The following is a 17,842-nucleotide window of genomic DNA, read 5'->3' on the forward strand; positions in this document are numbered from 1 at the left end:
CCCAAAACGGCACCGTTTGGTGCTTTGACCCGATGATCCGACTCGGTTCGAGGAGGATCCGCGCCTTTTAAAATCAAGGGGAAATTTACGCGAGGAATCCCTCCATGCTGGCTTTCATTTCAATTCAGTTCCTTTCAATTTTTTTTAAAATTATTATCGTATTTTTATTTTGATTCCAATTTGATCCACAGTTATGCGGCGTTGTTTTCTGTGCTAAGTTCTGCTTATTTATTTTTTACGTTTAATTGTTAATTTAGTCCCGTAACGTTAGGTCAGATTTCAATTTAGTCCGTGTTGGTTTTATTTGCCTTTTTATTTATTTTTAATATTATATTTTGAATACATTTAATCCTATTTTGACATTTATATCAAAAATTTTAGTATTATTTTAATATTTAGCTTTAGATAGTATTTGTTTTTTTATATTTTATTATTATAGTTTAAAATATAATAAGTTATTATTTTATATTGTTGATTTTATTATTTAAATTCATCATACAATAGTTTTTCCATTATATGTTTTAAGAAAATGTTAATATTTTACCATTTAATTTATCATTCATCAATACATTTTTTGACGATTTGTTATATCTTATATATATATGTTTTGATTTTTACCTTTGTTTTAAAATTTATCATTTTAATATGTTATATATCGAATATTTACATAATATTTTTTTCATATAATACTATTCTTCATATACACATAAATTATTAAATATTTTAAAAAAATATATTTGTTAATATTATGATATTAGATATTATAAAGATTATGGATTTCAAGTATTCTTAATATGTTTATGTATGTATTTTAAATCGATTTTACTTATATGTAATTTATTTTTTTTAAAACTTACTTATGTATGTAGCTTTTCTTTTATATATATGTATGGTATATTTATATGGGTATGTTGCATGCTATTTATGTGAAATTAATGAATGTATGTCATGTGTTACAAGTTCATTTCAAATATTGTTGTTTTCTAATGTTGTTATCATTCTATGTTAAATTTATTTTAAGTTAATGTATAATGTGAATAAATTTATTATTGCTACTTTAGTTGTACTTATTTATTACTTATTTGCTACCTTTTAATCTAAGTTTGGATTATCATTCATTTTCTATATTACATTTGTCCTTTAAAATTTTTCGTTTTTATCATTCTATTTCACATTAAAAAGGGGCCTAACATTTATGATTCTCGAGAGGATTGTGCCCTAACTTACTGGGCTTCAATTCTCCTTTTTGATTTTAAATAACCGAATACCTCTTTTTCAATTTGAACATAGAAATTTCAAAATAAAAAACTCATTCTCGGGAATTTGATGCGTTGTGTCCTAACGTATTGGATATGACATATTGTTCTCGAGACGAGGATTTTTTAAACGAATAAAAATAAATGCAATATTCGATATTTAAGAATTTTGTGAAATCAAACCCTAACTTACTGGGTTTTGATTTTTTTTCATTTGACCCAAGTCGGATATCCTTCTCAAATGCATAGATTTAAAAAAAATCAAAAGATAAACTTAATTTCGAGGATCTAAAATGTTACACTCTAACTTACTGAGTGTGTCAATTTATTTCTTGGAAATAAGTGAGTCTCATAATCCAATTTATTTTATTCAAATTTTCTTTTCCAAGGATCGTATTTTAAAATCTCTTCAAAATTTTGACATTAAGACATTAAACAATCGATTCGGTACCAATTTTGGGCGTTACAATGGTGCTAACCCTTCCTCGTGCGTAACTGACTCCCGAACCTGTTTTCTCAAAATTCGCAGACCTAAAATTATTTTCAAGGTGATCCGATCACACCTCAATAAAAGACCGGTGGCGACTCCGCCACTTTATTTTCAAAGTCGATCCCCGTTTTTTTAAACTTAAATAAAAATGGTTTCGACAACATACACAAACAATTATATTAATCCAATATGAAAATAAAAATATATATTCATTTTTTAAATGTGTACAATTGAATTAAAACCAAAGTTTCATATATATATAAAAATCATAGTTCAAGTTTCATGTGTATAGTTGCACCAAATAAAATTTCATGTATCAAATTACACATTAGACCAAAGTTCATATATAAATTTGATATTTATCCATTTTATTTTTTATTAAGATGAAAACGAATAGGTGCATAACAACCACCTCTCTATAACATTCAAATGTTGTTATAGACATATACCAATTATTTCTCTATAATAAGAAAAATCTTGATAGACAAATGAGGCTATCATAAAGAGGGTTGATTGTATATAATATATATTATTAAAAAATGAAAAAGATTAAAAAAACCAATTAATCAGATAATAAAAGTTACAGTAAACTATACTCAAGGTCACTAAACTATTAGTAAGTTTACGTTTTGGCCCCTTAACTTTAAAAGGATACAAAATGATTATTGAACTATTTAAAAGTTTTCATTTAAGTCATTGAACTTTTCAAAGTTTTATTTAAGTCACATGGTTGTTAACCATGCTAAATTAGCTGTAAATCACTAACGAAAGGACAATGATAGCATCTTTTAATTACGATAGCAATCAATTTAATCATCAATATTTACATGTTTAATAGTTAATATATTTAATGATTATAAAAGAAAAATTGGTTCCCAACATCTTGCTCATTGGCCCATTGAGCAAATAATTGGCTACTTTAGTTTTAGATTCAGTCATTTATATTGTATTTGGCAGCTCAACGATAGCAACATTGGAAGAGATAGCTAGCATTTGGTCTTCAACTAAGAGGATCTATCGTGTTTTAGTGTATTTGAATTCATATTCTATTTATTCATCAACAATATTAATATCAACTAAATTAAAACTCAATTGAAAATTTATATGGTTTATTAGATTATTGTCGTATGTTATTTATTTTTTGGGGCCAACCAATATGATATTCCATTGTTTAACCTCTCTTTTGCACGTCAGTATTTTATGGATTAACAATCGGAGACTCGAACAAGCTGAAGAAAGTGTTTGAAACCATTTTTGCCCGGTAGAATAATTATAATTTTTTATTTGTTTTTATAATTTTTTCAAAATTTCAAAAGTTCTTTGAATTTATTAAAAATAATTTTTTTATAATTTTCATATATTTCTATAATTTTCAATTCTCTAAATTATTTTTTAAAAATATCTAATGTTCAAATCATTCGTGATGAAATTGAAAAAAATAATAGTTGAGCAATCAAAATTAAAATACTTTTAAGACAATCATATGTGTAGTTTATATTATAAATTTCAGTATATTAATGTATTTGTAAAATTTTAAATCCGAACTAGATGTTATGAACGAATCTCGAAGTTCAAACCCTGTTCTATTGTTTTCCAAAACGTATCTTACTTTTGAACATTTGTTTTGCTAAAACTTGTCTTGTTCTATTACCTAAAATACTTCACGGTTACCATGTGTGTAATTTTCTTTTAAAACGTTTGTAAGCATAACAAGCCGCTTAGAAAATCTTGCGTTTTACTTTATTTAATTTTAAAAATAAACGTCAAAACTATATGAAATCGGAAAACCGGAAAGTTTGTTTAGACAAGTTACTAAAAGAAAAATCAAAAGCCAACCAAGGTCCAAAAGTATCAACACGGTCCAAAAAGAAGTCCACAAAACATAAATAAAGTTTTATGGAACCCACTTAGGCGTGAGATTAATCCTAGCTCTTGAACGCCATCTGATCCTAAACTTGAGGATTACCTAAAAAGATTATTAAATTGAGTGAGCTAAAAAGCCAAGAGCGTGACATAGCCCACATACAAGACATATAGCAGAGAATAATTGTAACACCTCAAACCCGACCTTAATGTTATGGTCGAATCTGGGAACGTTACGAAGGAGAGTTATAAATCCAACTTTGTTCTAATAGGTAATCCCGTATATTTTTGTTATCAAGGGAGTCCACTTTTATAAAAACGTGTTATTATACTCATTAATGAAAATAATTGTTTGTTTACTCTTTCAGACAAAACCATAATTTGCAGCGGATGTATAAAAGTCGTTAAGTTTCAAAAACCGAGTTTGAGTTCTCAAAAACGTTTGTTTGCATAAAACCATTGTTTTCATAAATTGTTTTGTTGAGCGTCTCAAGAAACTTAAATCAGATCCAAATCCAAATTCAAAAACAAAACCAAAAAGTCTAGAGAGTCCCAAAATTACAAAACTCTCAAAAGAAAACCAGAAAATCAAATAAACTATTAAGTAAATACAGTTTACGAATTAGTGGTCACAACTGAGCCTCCATCGTACTGACCTGCCTATTGTTAAGGATTACCTGAATAGAATAGACAAACGGAAGTGAGTTTTAAAAAGTCAGTGTGTAACTCAATAGAACATAAGTTCAGATTTTATCGTATAGCGGAATAGATGCAGACATAATTTCTTTACAGAATCAATTATCGACAGAGTTGTACAGAATCAGATATGCATAGTTCTACCCTCAACCTCTACACACCAACTCCAACTATCCCAACACACCATGTGGGGTGTAAAACACCCACCCAGCCTTACACACCATATAGTGTCTGTACGATACTTATCAGAATAAATCATAGATACAGATAAACAGAATAATAGATAATATGCATGCGTATACATAACAGACATTATACACGCATAAGCGTGACAGAACATATCATACATATCATATCTTATAAATCTCATATAAACACTATTTAAACTATTTTCAGCATTAACAGAATGACATGTCTCAAGCTTAAGGGTCTGTTTTACCCATACCGACCCTATGAAAATCCCACAATCGATCAGAACAACGCGTACGACCCTAGGGAGAAATTATGAAATTTGGGCCCACTGGCCACATGCCCAAATTAACTCTGTCTGTGTGGGCCACATAGCTTGGCCTATGGCCCATACGCTCGTGTGGGCCCACACGCCCAAATTGGCCTAGCTCATGTGACCCACATGGCCACACACACACCCGCCACACGGTCTTGTATCGCACACGGTCGGGCACACGCCCGTGTGGCGTCGACAGGCTAGATTTTCGACTTTCATCAATTGTCGTTACCTAGCGTTTTTATTACACACCTAGTTCGTTTTTATGTAAAAGCAATCCTGAGACCTCCGAAACCTAGAATCAATATCCCAAACACCATTTTAGCAATTAATTACTAATTCGATAATGATAATCTAAATAACGCATACAAGCTTATTATCGATGTAGACAACCACTATCACAGTTTAGGCCATTGGACGAAATCCACTACTTCACAGCCTTCTCCTACGCAACATGTTCGCAGAAAAAATTAACTTCCTTAACTACACACCATTAGGCTAATTCAAAAGGAATGAAAACCAAACCAAACAAACTTACAAACTTACCAAAACGAACAAAGAACAACCAAAATACTAAACCCCAACGATTAGAACAATCAATTTGTTGAACCGAGTAGAGAGAAAAAAGGCAAAAAGGAATTTGCAGAGGAAAGGAAAAGGAAAAGAAGAAACCAACGAAAAAGAAAATTTAAAAAGAGAGAAAAATTAAAATAAAAAAAATTAAATTAAACCAAAAAAATATCCTAACACCCCATTATCCCACTATCTAACAAATCCTGAAATTTGGGCCCACAGGCCACATGCCCAAATTGACTCTGTCTGTTTAGCCCACATAGCTTGGCCTATGGCCCATATGCTCGTGTGGGCCCATACGCCCAAATTGGCCTATCTCGTGTGACCCACATGGCCACACACACACCCGCCACACGGTCGTGTATCACACATGGTTGGGCACACACCCGTGTGGCGTCGACAGGTCAGATTTTTGACTTTCATCAATTGTCGTTATCTAGCGTTTTTATTACACACCTGATTCGTTTTTATGTAAAAGTAATCCTGAGACCTTCGAAACCTAGAAACAATATCCCAAACACCGTTTTAGCAATTAATTACTAATTCGACAATGATAATCTAAATAACGCACACAAGCTTATTGTCGATGTAGACAACCACTATCACAGTTTAGGCAATTGGACGAAATCCACTGCTTCACAGCCGTCTCCTACGCAACATGTTCGCAGAAAAAAATTAACTTCCCTAACTACACACCATTACGCTAATTCAAAAGGAATGAAAACCAAACCAAAGAAACTTACAAACTTACCAAAACGAACAAAGAACAACCAGAATACTAAACCCCCAACGATTAGAACAATCAATTTGTTGAACCGAGTAGAGAGAAAAAAGGCAAAAAAGAATTTGCAGAGGAAAGGAAAAGGAAAAGAAGAAACCAACGGAAAAGAAAATTTAAAAAGAGAGAGAAAAATTAAAATAAAAAAAATTAAATTAAACCAAAAAGATATCCTAACACCCCATTATCCCACTAAACCGACCCACTAACTCTCAACCACCACCACAGGCTTTCAATCCCACTGAACATCTACTACACAACCGACACACACTCACAAAAGCAAAAACAACATTCTTCACTCACACAGGGATTTGAACACGAGACCTTAGGGTAAGCTAACATCTTACCACTTGAACCAGCAAGCTCATTCTAATATGAGTTGACCGAACATATAACATAAGTCCAACTAACAGGAATAAGGCTAGGGACAAAAATAAATAGCAGAGTTTCCAAAAGTAAGACTTAAACCCAAGACCTCAAACACACACCCATATCACTTAACCGCTGAAGCAAATACTCAGTTATGACAACATTCAAATAAACAAATTTAAATAATTCATAGCGTTACAATAATACACAAATTATAACATAGAAGATACAAATGACATGGCATATTTAACGATTCAAAATAACAAATAGATCTGATCCTACCCTCATCCGCCACACACCATTTTTGTCCCACCTAACACATCAAATAGTGATCATAAGTCACTGCATAGAGAAATGCAGTCAAGCTGCTAGAAATTATGCAGAAATTTACCAATATCAAATGTTACAGTTTTGACTGCCAAATACAAATATTGTGGTTTTACCGCCACAAATTGCATAACATAGTCTGCCAAAACTTCCTCCATCACATCATCATATCCCACCCCAATGCACATGTTAAAACATAGTATATATTCAAATGTAATCAAAATAAACATGCTCTTGTATGCTTATCAGAACAAAAACATGCTAATGATACTCACAGAATATAGATCAGATTTACAATTTATATGACTAGCATGCTTTAAGAAAATATGCAAACACATCAGATTATTAGTTTTCAATTATCGTACCACATATATAGCACAAATCAAAACCCACAGAATCGCTAACCTCGAAACAAATTTCAAAACACGACCCTAACTAAACTTACTCAAAATGAGCCCACACACCCGAGCACACGCCCATGTGGTATCGACAATTTTAATTTTTTTTACTATTTTATGAAATTTTGAGTTAATGCCACACACCTGATTACTTTTGGGATGTTTGCAGAACAACACTACTCCAAGTTCTACACACACAACATCAACAATTAAACCTAACAACAAGAAATATATGTCAAAATTGAACTAGATATTCGACCCTTACCTAGAAAGAATGCGATTCCTAAGACACTCAATTTGTCGAAAGAGAGTTATGCGTCTCACAATCCTCCCATAGCAGATTCACAAATAATAAAGCCACCATAACACAGCCAACATCAACAAAACCTCTCAAATAAAACTATCCAAAACATCCTTCTTAATAAAAAGAAAAAAACGAACACTATACTTACGCGAAGACTTACCACTACCTTTGGAACTCCATATCGCATACACCAATCAACAAAATCAAATACTAGGAACAACACAGGATAGAACAATAGCAAAATAGACGTAAAGATGGCAAAGAGAAAAATAATAAGAGGTCGTTTCAAGAAAATCTAGAAGAGTAAAGGAAATAGAAAAGGCAGAGAGAGAAAAAGAGTCAAGGGAAGAGGTTTTCTGTATCAAAAGAAAAAAAATTGGGGATGGAGGAAAAATGGGGGTGAAAAAGGCGAAATTTTAGGGGATATCTCTCAAAAAAATTTTAAAAACTACCCACATCTCATAAGTTGTTATCCTAATCAGGTTTTTCTCAAAGTTTAAGTTTAACCGAAATTCTGATAGCTTGAGTGGCACATCATGGCTAGAACAAAAATAATTTCATTTTGCACACATAGGATTTAAACTTGGGACCTATGGGTAAGCTAAAACCTTACTACTAAACTAGTAGGCTCATTCTTGTCAACAATTTATAGAAAATTAAAGATAACCCTACATACAAAATCAAGTACGGAAACAAAATTAATAAATAAATTCTTAAAGAAAGGAAATCGAGCACAAGACCTCAAGTAAACATCCAAAGCACTTAACCACTGAAACATATTATTTTACTTAATATAATTTAGCAATTCAAAACTAAAAAATTTAGGGCTTTACAATATTTATATAGTATTTGTTAAGACAAGTTGTGTGATTCTAAGCTAAGTGGCACTCTACAGTGCTCACTACAAATTGCCACTGAGGTAGTGGTGATACTTGTCATATTTGAGTTGACAATTTTATGGAGTAAAATCTTTGGATTAGTTATTGTACTGATATTTTAAAGATGCGATAATTCATTTACGGAAACCAATCTGTGTTTACTGGAGATTGGATTGGATTCAAATGAATCAAGACAACATTTGTTTTGTAGAGAATTAATCGAAATTGTAATGCTGATTTTGGAAGGCCATATTTTCATCAGATTATGCTTTTATTGACTTAATTGTAATATCTATTTTCAATGAGTTAATTTGTAATCATTTAGATTCTATGTTAGTAAAATGATAATTGAAAGAAGCTATAAGACTTGTCTAGGTGATTTATGAGAGTACATTGAGAGAACTTACATTTGTTTATTGAAGAACTATTTTGTTAGAAAGTGCAAACTGAATTCTAAACACTTACATCATTTATTGAGGCCTGATTCAGTGGATCCACTACAAAGCATACGTTTGGTTGATATGAATTAGTTATCACTAATTGTGTCGTTTACCTCTTTATACCTCTCTATTCCAGTTAATCTCTTAATACCCATTCATCACCCTACCTTCTGAATTGCAATTCAGAGCATCATTCTTCCTCAACTAACAAATTTTCTCATTATGTTCAATCTCACACTTCATCCAGTATTTCTGCAAGTCCTGCTCTATCTCTCTATTAATTTTAGTTGTGTATGGTAGTTTTCAATCTCATACTTTGAGAAATGGTAGTTTTCAATCTAGTACTTTGGATATCTTTCCTATATACAAGTGCTTGTATGTGGTTACTGACTGACATTGAACTAGGTGTAAAACTAAAAAAAAGTCTAAAAAAAGTGAAATAATTTTAGCTGAATAGAAGATATGCACAAAACAAATAAGTTTTATCAATGTCATTCACTTGTTTTTTTTTTCTTTGGTCTATGTGGATTAGACAAAAGCATATTCACAACTTCTATGCTGCAACACTAGTCAATGTAACATTGCAAGCATCATCCAAGTGCAAACTTGTGAAACAACATTGGCTTGCATAAATTTAGATTGTTGGCATACAAATTGTTTTGCTAAATGCTACCTATAGGCTCATACGACTTTTGCAAATTGCAGTCCAGACATTAAAGGGTTTATCCCTATCCTATTACATAAATATTAATCTTCCCCACATCTCTCTTAGCTTTTAATAAAAGTAATAATCACTAAGATAAAAATAAATGAAAAATTTTAGATTTTTCTAATATAACAATATCATATAAGATTAGCTGATAATTATAAGATTGCAACTACTTTCAAACAATTGATATACTATTATCTTAATAACATTGATTAAACTAATAAAATTTGTTCATGCTACTTTAGCCTTAATAAACTAGATAAGTTTTTAACTTTTTTAATTGAATTAAAACAAATTCACTTTATATAAAAATAGACGTATATATCATCATACTTATTCCATTACTTTTGAATTTATTTCTAATTTTTCTTGATCAAAATGTAATATATCTATTCCAATGCACCCATGTCTTTCTTTAAAAAAGTAGGGTGAATGTATTAGTTAATCAAAACCTAGCTTTAAATTCATATTCCTTTTAATAGTATACTAGGTTATACACAATTAACAACGACTCCTTCCCAAAATTTTAGTGAAACCAAATGGAAATGGATTTTGGAAGAAAATGTTGCGTTGGTTTCACATATGGTAGACTTGCACAATGCTAGAACTTTTAATGCTAATACTAGCTTTACCCCATGCAAACCTAAAGAAAAAACTTAACCTTGAATTAAGAATTAATACATTGAAGAAAGATTAGAGAATCATTTTTTGATATGCTTAGAGGAAAAGACAATACTAATTTTAGTTGGGATGAGTGTAGGTAAATGGTTATTGTCGTAGATGCAGTGTGGGAGTTATACTTAATCGTAAGATTTATATAGCATTTTTTCATTTTACCTTAGTTATATCATAATAGTCACATTATTAACTTTTTTTTCCTTTAAAAGAGTCATAAAAAAGTTGCACAAATGAAAATCTGAACATTTTCTTTTTACCAGCAATGGTCATGCAAAAGATCAAGCTATAGGAAAAAATACCCAAACAACCGTGGATATTATTGAAGAATTAGAAGCTGATGATGGTGAAAAAGGGATGAATGAGGAAGTAATGAAAATAGATATGAAGCGGAGGTTTCCCAATATGAGATAATGTCTCGACCACACAATTACCTAATCTTGATAAAGGTAATTTTATATTTTTAAATGAGAAAAGAAAGAGTTTTGATGTAATTGAACCTGCTAATTTGAGTATTGCTGCTACTGTTACATTATTGGGGAGAATATTAGACAAGTAGACATTGAATTAAGTAAGAGTATTAGCTCTAAAATCGACCTTAATTGTAAAGCTATCATTGAATTAAATAGGTTCTCCTTGTTGTAAAATTAGCTTCAATTATACAATTATTTGCAACGTACATGTCCTAAAATAGATAGAATAACTTGTCCACAATGAACTTCGAAAACCAACCTTGATGCAAAGCTAGAGGTTTTAATTCTCAAGGTTTTTTTTATGAATATTGTATACTTTCTATATATAAATTGAAGATTATTTATGAATTTACACTGTAACGCCCCAAAACCCGGCCTAGGGGTTTCGACCAGATTCTTGGGGTCACATTGGCCACCAAGATAGCTCAAGACTGAAATGTCATTCAGTTATCTTAAAACCAGATAAGAATAATTACATAATAACTTTGAAACCAGAATGAATTTGGTAATTATAATGTTGAAGTGATACGACGTAAAAGTACGAAAATAATTAAGTAAACTTAAACCGAAAAATCTCATACCCCAGCTTACTTAAAGTTATTTACAAACAACCTGAATCGGAACAAAGTACTATAGAAAACTGATTTAAGTAAACCAAAACGAAATATACGAATATTCTCTGATTTGTTGAGTTTGAGACCTAACCTCGTGCTTTACTTGAAAAGAGGAAATTGAGGTAGTGAGCTACAAAGGGACAGTGTGATTCTAAAACAACATAAATAAACGGTGTCCAATGAACATCCTTACGCACTAAAATCTCAGATACTTCATAAAATTGATACATGTATAAGTGAATTAGTACACAAATATTAAAATTAGACGTATACATAATACATACCCATATGCAAAACAAACGCAACGAAATCCCACCTATCCAACCGCTACACACCATCTTTGTCCATCCCATCACACCAAATAGGTTTCTCTAGACCCTTCCATCCTCTACACACTCGTTTTGGGTTATGATAGACCTAACCAACCAATTAACACCGTTTTGTGGTCATTTTCCACTTGAATTATTGTTGTTTTACTGCCAAATCAAATAATACAGTTAAAACTATCAAATCAAACTTCCTTCACTTCGTATTTAGATCATTAAAATCTCAACCCCAAATGCAAATGCAAATGCAAATAATACAATCAATACGACTATACAGAATAGATCACAATCATTTTTAAGTAACAGAACCAGTAAGAATATTTAGAATAAGACATAATTATTTCGAATAACAAAATCAATACAGATGTACAGAATTAGAAATAATCATTTTTGGATATAGAATAACGGAATGACATCATACATAATTTCCAATTAGCGCATCCATACATTTACATACTCCAAATTTGATATATTACAGCAACACGCACTCATGCGAACAATAGATTGAATCTTATAAATACATGTTCTTACTAACATTTGAGGGTTAATACGCCCCTAAATAAACCTTCCACAAATAGAATTAGTGTCCTATCCACTTTTATAAAGGCTTAAACGATTTAGGAATCACTCGAGGACCAAAACGGAACAATTTGCAAAAAGGATGAAAAACTATAAAAATAGGGCTTCACGATCATGTGGCCAAGCCATGTGGAAGGGTCCAAGCCCTGTAACTGGGCACATGCCCGTATGATTGAGGGACACGCCCGTGTGGTTGAGGGACACGCCTGTTTGAGCAGGCTGTGTAGCTTACTGTCAAATTTAGATCCAGAGGAGACACGATTGTATGGCCAAGACACACGCCTGTGTGGTAAGGATACACACTCGTGTGGACAAGACACATGCCCGTGTGGCCAAGACACATGCCCGTGTGGCCAAGACACACGCTCGTGTGGCTAAGACACATGCCCATATGTACAACTCGTGTAACTCTCTGTCAATTTTCCTAACAAGGGTCACACAACCGTGTAGCCAGCCCGTGAAGTGAAAATAAAAAACTAAAACGGAAACCAATCAACATTCAAAACTGTCCACTTGCGCATCTCCTTCTTGAATCCTAATCGAACGATAATGCAAAAGAGAAATTGGAAAAATGCTAACAAAAAATGTCGTTGCCCAAGAAAGTAAAACCTCTAATTTGATAAAAATGGAGGAACAAACGTGAGAGGAAAAAATAAGGAAAACAGAATGTGAGGGAAGTTTTTGTTTGAAAACTTTCTTTTTAAAAAAAATTAGAATAGAATAAAATAAATTAAAAATTAAAAATTTAAGAACCCTAATGTCCAAAATAAATTTCTCATTACTTATGCAGAGTTTTGAACAGAGGACCAAAGGGTATACGGAAGCTTAACCATTGAATCAATAAGCTCATTCTTGTCTCTAAATCGCAATTAAAATTATAAAAGTCTAACAGATGACACTAACTCATCCCACAAACCTTAATACTTCTAAACCCAATTTCAAGGTGTTACAATTCACCCTCTCCTTAAAGAAATTTTGTCCTCGGAATTTTCCTAAAACATGACAGTCACTAACTCCCACAAATCGCTATCACGCTTCTATTGCGCACTCTGATCCTTAGCATGTTACCGAACCATACCTAACCTTAAATTAATAAAACGATCAGTCTTACGGATCCAATTTACCTTTTTCAGTAAGTGAATTCGAACCTAAAACCTCGCACATAGAAACACAACACTTAATTACAAAAGCACATCAATTCACATGTAATACCTCAACAATCACACAAAATCCAAACCATGTCCAAACGAAACAAACACAAATCAAAGCAACCCACAACACTACTTGACTCGTTACCGATTCTAGCTCCCTGATTTCGAGTCTTCTTCGAGGCCTGTTCTGACCAGGTGGGTGACGAAGGCAATCTTTAATTTGATGTTCCATGGACCCACATTGAAACATGCCCTAGACTTCTTCCAACGTTGAAGTGATACGACGTAAAAGTACGAAAATAATTAAGTAAACTTAAACCGAAAAATCCCATACTGATGTTTACTTAAAGTTATTTACAAACTAACTGAATTGGAACAAAGTACTATAGAAAACTTGTTTAAGCAAACCAGAATAGAATGTACTAAGATTCTGTGATTTGCTAAGTTCGATACCTAACTTCATGTTTTACCTGAAAAAACTGAAGGAGTGAGCTACGAAGGCACAGCATGATTCTAAAATAATGTAAATAAACGGTGTCAAATGAACATCCTTAGACACTAAAATCTTAGGTACTTCATAAAATCCATACACAACGAATAAGCGAATGAGTACACAAATATTAAAATTAGACATATACATAATACATACTCAGATGCAAAACAAATGTAATGAAATCCTATCTATCCAACGGCTACACACCATCTTCGTCCATCCCGTCACACTAAATAGGGTTCACTAGACTTTTCCATCCTTTACACACTAGTTTTGGGTTATGGTGGACCCAACGAACCAATTCACACTATTTTGTGGTCATTTGCAACTTCAATTATTGTAATTTTACCGCCAAATCAAATAATGCAATTAAAACAGTTAAATCAAACTTCCTTCACTTCGTATTCAGATTATTCAGATTCTAACCCCAAATACAAATGTAAATAATACAATAAATATGGATATTCAGAATATATCACAATTATTGTAATACCTCAAAATTGAGTCTAAAAGTTTTGAGGGTATTTTGGAAATTTTAGCTTATATGTGCTCAAAATTTCATAAGGTTGGTAATCAATAATATTTTCGACAATGGTTATTAGGAAATCAAGTCAATTTCTAAAAATGAGTTTTAAATACCTTTAATTAAAAAAAAGACTGATTTGTAACAAGGTCAAAACTATGAGCATTTATGTTGTAGTTTAGCCAAATTTTGAAATCAAACCTTAAAAACCTCCCACCTACCGTTAAACTCATGAAAGTTTTTCACCTCTACTTTGTGTTGCCATCACTTGTTTTTCCAAAGGTGTTTCCAATCACTTTTGAATCCTAAACCATATTCCTTTGATTCCTACCATCTCCCAATCAATAAACCTCCATTGAAATCAATAAAAACACCCAAAAACCTCATTAATTTCATCTTCTTCTTCACTTGTGGGTTTTTCGAATTTGTGTCGAGAACTTATTTATTCTCCTATTGAAGTGTCGGAGTCAATAGGACCTTCAATGATTAGAGACAAAGGTAAAGGACAGCTTTTCTGAGCTCTCGGCTTTTTGGCGAAAGCATATTTCTGGTAAGTGTTTTGGAATCGCTGCTCATAGATGATTCATTGTGTAATTGGGAATTTAGAGGTAGCCTAAACCCCTACTCTAAATTCTGAATGTAAATGTTCTCACACCTATGACTAAATCTGATATATGTGTGTTTGTTCAATTGTGAAAATATGAACACATATGAGATGCTATGACATGTTTCATAAGCTTGTGATGATTGTTGTGAAAGAGAATATATATGTATGTTATTCATGTCATGTGACAGTAAATATGTGGGTATGTTTTCATACCATGTGACAGTGATTATAATGTGCTAACGATGTGAATATGCAGTGAATATGTGCGAAAAGTTAATAAGAAAATATGTGATAATAATGTGGATATTTTGGCCTTATGATCTTATAAAACCATTGAATATAGTTGGCATACCATAGGATTGTGAGTACTCACCTTTGCGATGTGATTTTTGGGGCATTGAGGCTTAGGGACAGTTTTTCAGAGAGATAAGAAAATGTGAGCTAAGCTTCATTCATAGGGATATGTCTGTCTGGTGTGTTGGAGAGTGTTAGCTATATGCTTCACTTATGGGATATATTCGACTCTATAATTCATCTTGGTGTGTTGGAGACCCGTGTATCCGATTTGTGGTGATAGAGTCCACATTATGTTTCATAACCTCAAGAGCCAAACTATCATAAAATGTAACCGGATGTGATTAAATGTGATTTATATGCGCTGTGATAAATTCTTAAATAATCATGTGGTTAATATGATAAATGTGTAATGGTATAAATGGAAGATGATGAAACGTGTGAAATATGACATTAGAGTTAAATATGTTATGAATATGTGAAATGCTTGCTTAGTCGATGCATAATGACTTGTTTGCATAGTGGTTGTTCTGAGCATTCACTGAGCTTGTTAAGCTCACCTACTCCTTTTAACCATTGCAGATAAGTAGTGTTGGTGTGAGCAGTGTGGTTTCGAGGGGTGATCCAAGCCAAGTACTTTAGTTGCTATTAGTAAGTGCTATTCGATTATTTTTATTTTAAGAATAAAAGGCAATATGGTAGATATTATGTTGGTTTTGCTATGATTTTTGGTTGTTTGCATGCCTATTATACTTGGAAATTGTGGACTTGAAATATGATGTTAGGACTGATATTTGGGACATTTTGGTGCTAAATTTATGTGGTATTCCATACATGATATTTTGAACTATCTTGGAATGACCTATGTGATAATATATGTTGTGTTTTTAAGTTCTAGAATAGAGGTATCGATATTCGGGTTTTAAAAATGATACCTCTACAATTTTCGAAGTGCATGAAGTCAGTTTCACCAGTTGGTATTGATATTTTACCACGAATATCAATACTCGAGGTAAAATTATCGATACTTTTTCAGTGGTACTGATTTTTTTTAAAGTTGAGTTTTTAATACGAGAATTAGTAAGCAAAAAGGTGTAAAAACTGTAAAAAAAAAAGGGTCACACAACCGCGTGGAAGGGTCCAAACTGTGTGACAGGGCACACGCTATTATGACTGGAGGACGCGCCTATGTGAGTAGGCTGTGTAGCTCACTGTCAAATTTAGATCCAGAGGAGACACGACCGTGTGGCAAAGACACACACCCATGTGGTAAGGACACATATCTGTGTGGCCAAGATAGATGCCCGTGTGCACAAACCGTGTAACTCACTGTCAATTTTCCTAACAGGGGTCACACAGGCACGCCAAACCGTGTGACTGAAATACTAACAAAATGAGAATGCAGAAGAGCAACCAGAAAAAACTAACAAAGAACGTCGTTGCCAAAGAAAGTAAAACCTCCAATTTGATAAAATGGAGCAACGAACATGAGAGGAAAAAAAAAGGAAAACAGAATGTGAAGGATGTTTTTGTTTGAAAACTTTCTCTCTTTTTTTTTAAAAAAAATTTTAGAATAGAATAAAATAAAAAGATAAAAATTTAAGAAACTTAATATCCAAAATAAATTTCTCATTGCTTATACAAAAGTTCAAGCACAAGATCAAAAGATACACAAGAGCTTAATCATTAAACCAATAGGCTCATTTTTATCCCTAAATCGTAATAAAAATCATAAAAGTCTAACAAACATCACTAACTCATCCCACAAACCTTAATACTTCTAATGCCAATTTCAGTGTTTCACTAATTTTACTTGTTTTTTATATTAAATATGAAAAATTGAATACTATGGGACGTCATAGGAAAGTCAAATATATTAATCAATTAAAGCTGGTGTGTATATATATATATATTTAGAAAAATCTATTAAAGGGTATACTGTGGATGTGAGCATTTTATTGTATTAAAATCTTTTTTACATTTTAAAAATTATTATTAAGGAGTATATTGGTCATTTAAAAGTTTTAATAATTTTTAATGAATTATTTTTGTAAGAAAATTAATCTATCAAAAGGTATATTGATTATTTGAGCATTTTAACATTTTCTTAATTGTTTACATTTTTATAAAAAGAATCTCTTAAAGGGTATATTAATCCTTTTTTTAATATTTTACATATTTTATCCCACCCAATCAAATTAGTGTTATACACATTTCATTCAATTACAATTTCATTCCCAAGATAGTTATTCAATTATATTTCTATTCTATTACAGTAAATCAAACATAGTGCAAGTGTTCACCGTTCAATTTTCATAAGAGAATTTAGAGGTAAAAATTCTAATTTTTATATACAAAAGTGTGGTCTCTATATTAAGAGAAGGAAAAAGTGTGATTCATTTGTTTTATGGATTCATTTATTTTTGTTTATCTAGTCTTTCATAGGGGAATGATAGATGCAGCAAACTCTCAAAACTTAAACCATCATAATTTTGTGTTTTTTTTTTCTGACCTAAAGATG

General features: G+C 31.9%; 1 long non-coding RNA gene across 1 annotated transcript; it reads left to right on the top strand.

Annotated features, from left to right (window-relative positions):
* The first annotated feature begins 13,507 nt into the window (after positions 1-13,507).
* On the top strand, positions 13,508-16,026 carry LOC121222196 (uncharacterized). Its single transcript, XR_005919290.1, has 2 exons — positions 13,508-14,970; positions 15,904-16,026. It is a non-coding gene; the product is annotated as an uncharacterized lncRNA (long non-coding RNA).
* Positions 16,027-17,842: the final 1,816 nt, after the last annotated feature.

The sequence above is a fragment of the Gossypium hirsutum genome, chromosome D10 (genome assembly GCF_007990345.1).
Source record: "Gossypium hirsutum isolate 1008001.06 chromosome D10, Gossypium_hirsutum_v2.1, whole genome shotgun sequence".
NCBI classification, from domain to species: domain Eukaryota; kingdom Viridiplantae; phylum Streptophyta; class Magnoliopsida; order Malvales; family Malvaceae; genus Gossypium; species Gossypium hirsutum.